General features: G+C 43.8%; 1 long non-coding RNA gene across 1 annotated transcript in view; it reads right to left on the bottom strand.

The window, feature by feature from the left end:
- LOC146597840 (uncharacterized) overlaps positions 1-6,000 on the bottom strand; it is a 193,935-nt gene that overhangs the window by 84,399 nt on the left and 103,536 nt on the right. The gene's annotated exons all lie outside the window — the stretch shown is intronic.

Here is a 6,000-nt window from a genome sequence, read left to right as displayed (position 1 = left end):
GCCGGAGCCCGGCAGCCGCGGGCGCTCCGCCGGGCCCAGCCCGCGCCACTCTCCGCGGCGAGCGGCGCGGCCTGCCTGGGAGGGCGGGTAAGCTACCTGTCCTGCGACTTGGGGCGGCGGGAACAGTCCATTTTGGGGAGCCCTTCGTTATTTTTACTTATGAAAACGTCTTCCTATATGGAAGCCTCCTGAGATGCGTTAATGCTCACTGGAGCCAGTAACACTGTAATGTTCCTCCGTAAAATCTGTGTTTTATTGGACAGCCTGATCCTGTCTGCCTTAGCTGGTCAAATGAGGAGAAGGAGGCTCACACCTGGAAGATGGCCAGGGTAAGAGCACGGGAAGACTCTGCCCTGCTGTCACAGCTGTGGAGTCATCTCCAGCTGCACAAAGAGGTGGACACACCAGCAGCTCAGACTGGCGGGGCCGAAGAGGCAGTCTACACGAGCACCACTTAGTGGCCTGGAAAAGGGCGGGGCCACCTGGCATCACCTGAACSTCTAGCTCACGATTCCATAACTTTGCACGCATTCACGTCACAGAAATTCACAGTGGCAGAAGAAAAGGCAGAGCTGGACAAGGGWTATCCATCTTGCTTTTTGCTCTGAGCAGAGGGTGTTACTTCTTTCTCAGTCATGTTTTGGCACTAACTGCTTCTGATACTCTGAAGTAATGTCTTGTTTCTTCTGGTGAAAGCTGCTGGGCTGAAAGGGCTGAAGCCCTTTAAGGAGCACGCAGCATTTGCTGGGAGGACACAGGGAGAAGTAACACAGCCTCCTCCCGCTCTGCACTGCACAGAGTGGAGAGGCTGCTGCACCAAGGCAGACTGTCGCCAATCACAAATAAAAATACTACATTCCCAGCATTGAAACCTTCGGGGTTCCCTTATTTTAACAACCTGTCTGTAAGCCATCACTATAACCCTCTGATGATAGTTATAAACTGATATACAATACTATAAAAGATACCTGTCTTTCACAGTTGCGGATGATCGCCCACTGGCTTGTTGTTGCTCACTACCCATTATACCTATTTTATTATTCCATTTCAGATACAATACTCATGAGGTAATGCATATATTCAGGACACGTGTGGATATTATTCAATGGAAATCACCACACGCTCCCTATCAACTCCTGCCTGAGCTTCTTGGTGGCAAGTAGCCCCCAGAAGCAGCCATACTACAATGAGCAACACTGGAGATGAAGTTTTCAGGTTTTGGGAAAATCTCAACKGGGGCAACAGCAAGAGCTCAGGAACATGACAGGCAGCCAGGCTGCTACCACGCAGAAAGCCAGACCCTGGAGCACACAGTCCTGACCTTGGGAACCTGTCTGCTCTATGGCTGTTTCATCTTGTATCACCTGTGGCTAGCAGCAGCTAGTCTCCCTGGCAGGTAATTCCTCAGAGGACCCAGCTCCTCAAACTCTCACTGACTACAGCTACATCAGATTTTCAGCATCTTCAGGTTCAAAGCATGAGTTTAAAAAGAATATTTCATCCAAAGCCTGGAGTTAGGGAACTTCTGGGCTTCAGTTAGATTGTGGTATTCTTCCAAGTAACTCTCACTTCACACCCCAGTGCTGCAAAGCTGAACTGGATCCTAAAATGATCCTGCCTTGGGATACAGACACATATCTGTATCTTGTTCTAAATATCCTGTAATTCAGGGCATTCATACTTGGAGTTCTGGACCTAGTCTAGCTCTAATCTTTGCTGGCTTTGTGGAGTGTTTGTAGCAATATCAGCAGGATCCTTATCCTCTCGAGTCAGATTACCATAGCATCGTGTATCTCCTGGGCTTCACTACTAAAATCACAGCTCTCTTCTTTTTCCATAATCCTCCCATACAGAACATTTTCTGGAAGGGGAAGAGGTGGCCTGAACACGTAGCCCCACTTCCCAACCAAAAAGGACAAACTCACTAGGAAGCATGGGCTGGGATCATGGGTCAACATTTGCCTTGTCTCTGTCTACCTGCTGCTTCACACTGGGGAGCATTTTGCACTGCTGCCCAGAAAATAAAAGACAAAAGATACATGTGTGTATATATATATATGTATGCATATATACACACACACACACACACACACACAAAGATAAATAGACATTTTATTTGGCTAGTTAGCATCTAGGTAAGACTATCCCTCTCCAGAAGACAAGAGGTGTTCAAGCCACTGGCTACAGCTTTAGGGAACAATGAACGAACCTGTAGGCTGTTACACTGCCAAACTCCCAAATATTCCCTTGCAGAGCACAGTTCGTGTAACAGGTCATTCAGCTGTATTTTAATGAAGTTCTGCCTAGACTTCCTGGCCTAGTGAAAAAAACATTGCTTAATCTCTTACAGCACTGGTTAGAAGAAAAAACCCAGACTGGACTATGTTATCATCTGTAATACTATAACACGTATTTTTCATTTTTGGCAGTTTCAGCGGCATTCAAAATTTTGCTGTGAAGTCCAAGGAAATCAAAATATGAACCCTTTGTTGATAACTTTTCTTCTGACATATATGTTTCTCAAAAAAGTGCTGACTTGGAACACAGAGAACTGAGATAATTGAAAATTACACAGTGTAAAGACACTGAGAATTGCTTTTTTGCTTTGGAGACCTAGGCAGGTTCAGGAAAATGTCAGTGTTACAATGTATTAACTTTTCAGATGAAGACCTATTGGTAATTTTTGATCTGTACTTAATCAGTGGTTTAAGAGCACCAGTCCCCTCAGGTCTAACTTCTGAGTTGGAAATAGAATAACTTTTGTTTTTCTAAGCAATTTCGACTTGTGGAGGCTGGACATCATTTTCTGCATCTTTGTTGTTGTTTTGTTAATAGTGAGTTGGACATTGAGCAATCAAATCACCAGTACTCATGAGCTATAATTTTCAGTTTTCTAAGGAAGATACATGAAATGGAAATTGGCAAACTTGTGATTCCACTTCAGGGTGTCTGGTGAAAATATTTTGGATCACTAACATATCTGAGAGAAGACTGGAGAATTGGCCAGACGTTCTGTATGTAACATGCCAGAAGAGCCAGAGCAGCAGCCACTTACAATTCAAGTGCTTTTTAAGGTTTTAGAAAGTTTAATTAGAATAGTATTCACTGTTTATGAAGTATAGCTTATAGAACAGTTACACAGGAAAGCTGAAATTATCCATTAATTGATAGCTTTATCCTGGGGATGTTTCCCCCCTCAATATAAACATTTGTCTTGAGCATTTTTTTAAAATTACAGTAGACTAGAGGCTTGCCAAATATTTAGTGGTTTTGTGAAGTTGTTTGGTATTCATGTCTACCACAGTTCTACAAAAAACAGTTCTAAGAGCTCTTTCTTTTGCCATACAGCAATCTAGAGAGGGGTGCAAGATAACAAGCTTTAAAGATGTGATAAAGAAAAATGTGATTTGTAGCTGCTTTCACAATTACAAAAAGAAAGTCTACACAGAGAAGCTGGATTCATGTCCTGCCAATATTTATTTCATGTTTATCATTAGGACAATAATTTTTCACATTCAGTCAATTCCAAAAGACAATGTTGTAATGTTTTCGGCTCTCAGGCTTCCCGCTTTCCCGAGAGCAGATCAGCGGCTGGCGGAAGCTCTCCCCTTCCCCACCCTTGTTTACATCCCCACCGGCCCCAGCAGCACAACTGGGGCAGCAGGACGCCAGAGAGCTCCAACACTCTTTGGTTCCCCTCCAGCCATGTCTGACACGGAACAAAGGTTAGACCACGTCTGGCCTTTGAGGAGTTTGGGCAAGAGAACAGGGTGCACAAAAGGCCTGTCCTACACTTTGCCCTGTGCTGTGATCAAGTGTAAACACAGGAAAACAGAGTTTGCTCTCTTCTCATTCAGGCAATGCAGAGGTTTGTCACTTCTTAGTGCATTGCCTCCAACCCCGAGCAGCTGGACTGACCCACCTTCTCTTTCAACCAAGCAGGTGAATTGATCCACCTTGTTCACAGTCTGCTAACTCACTGCTTTTGCTCTGTAACCTCTGAGCTGGTCACAGCATAATCCTAGCACTGGTTGCAGTTACCAGCCAGCTACCGTTGAGTTTTAAATGGCAGCCTAGAYGAAATGTAAAGGACATATTCCTCCTCAGCCAGCATCTGCCACTGGCTGGGCAGAGTATGTTGCACTCTAACACCTGCATACCTTGGAGCTCTGAGAAACAGTTTCCAGCTGAGCTGTGATGGGTCTTTACTACCATTTCTTTTTTAAGTGCCAAAAAGGATCATGGCAACTGGGTCTGTTGGTGGACTCAGGTCTACACTTGAGCATCAAGGTTACAAACTGGAAGCATCGAGGACAAAACTGAATTTATTTATTATTATTAAACTGAAACTGGGCTCTCAAATTAGCCATTCTGTAATCCGAGTTCAGTTTCAGGAATGCCTGTCTGGGAGACCCTGGGCCCCCTGGGAGATTAATCTGATCTCCCAGATCAGATCAGACCCCCTGGGAGATCCATCTGAGATCAGCTTTCAGTAACCTCATATTGTGTGGAAGAACGTGTGCCTTAAAAAATCTGGTGAAAAGTCACCCACAGGCTGAGTCACATCTCAGGAGGAAATGACAGCCCATGAGAAGCAATACAATATATTACTGTCAGCCCACTGTTAAATTCCCTGAAAGGCTCAAGTGAAGGATTCTGTTATGTTACTCCTAAGCATTCCATTGGAGACTCTTTATTAAACATCTTGACTTCCTATGACTACACATGAATAACCTTGTTTATTGCTACCTACATTTCAAAATCAGGTGCTAACCTTTTATGTACATGCAGTTTAAACTCTGTCACGTGGAGGACAATCATAAGCGTCTTCTGCCAGGAATGGAGTGAGAACAGCCTCTGTTTTATCTAAGGATGATACACATAAGCAGCTTTTCCTTTCTGTTTACAAGCCTGGTCTTTTTCTGTCTCAGACTGGGAGGAATGTGAAGAGAGGCCAAACCATAGGACAGACAGCAACATTTCCTCCACTCCCTCTACTGTTACAAGGCAAAGCATCATATACTTATCAAAGAATCACTAGTTCACCTTCAGTTCTCAAGTATTTGTTCTTACTTAGTATTTGTTTGCACACTCAGACAGGAACATGGGAGCGGCCATAGATAACAACCCTTACGTTCACAGTCTTTGACATTTGGTGTTCGGGCTGGCAGACAAAAAAAGAAAACCAACACTGACTCCTTTCGGTGCCAGACAGCTGCTCACTCTGCTCCCTCTGTGCCTGATTTCAACTTCTGCTACACCATTGTTCAGCCTCTGCTGTGCTCCTCTTGTTCTGCCCTCCCACCTCTTTGTGAGAGCTGACATGATATATACCCTTCCGGCTTGGCTTGCAGAATTGAAGGGGTCAGTCAAGACCATCTGCAACCTCCGTGTCTAGTTCCCATCCTCTACTAAAGAAGCACTGCATTACAACATCTTCTGATACATGACTTAATAATTTAAACAACAAAACCCAAATAACTAACAAATGGAAAATTATGTATTTGTTTCTCTCACCAGCCTAAGATTTTTGAGGTTTTTTTGTCCTGCCTAACTTTTTACAGTACTGTGGTGTCAACCACATAAAATTGGCTTTCTGAAATCCCATTTCTCCTTTGGAATGCCAGCAGCTTGGTACCATGTGAAAGGTACACTATAGAATTACTGGTGAATTAACTGCATCCTAACTAGCCACAACTAAAGTGTTCTTATTAATGCCTAAACATGGTTCATCATTCAGTGCCTAACAGCCAGCACTTAAAACATGTTCTGTGATACTCTCTACCAAGCTCCTAAAGCCTTTTATGTCTGGTGCTTGATACACCATACTTTCTAAGAGATGATTCTTGAAGACACACAATCAAACCTAGATTAAGAAATCCTAACACTTTCCTCAACTTCATTTCCTTCCATAAACAGAAGAAATATTTGCTGTCAGGTGACTTCATTTGAGAGAACTTGTATCAGCATTTATGTTGGTGCCAATCCACATCCTTGACT

The sequence above is a fragment of the Rhea americana genome, unplaced genomic scaffold (assembly GCF_003343005.1).
Source record: "Rhea americana isolate MKP2758 unplaced genomic scaffold, rheAme1 scaffold_177, whole genome shotgun sequence".
Lineage (NCBI taxonomy): Eukaryota > Metazoa > Chordata > Aves > Rheiformes > Rheidae > Rhea > Rhea americana.
Note: the sequence above shows the minus strand (reverse complement) of the source record. Positions and strands in the feature narration are given on the sequence as shown.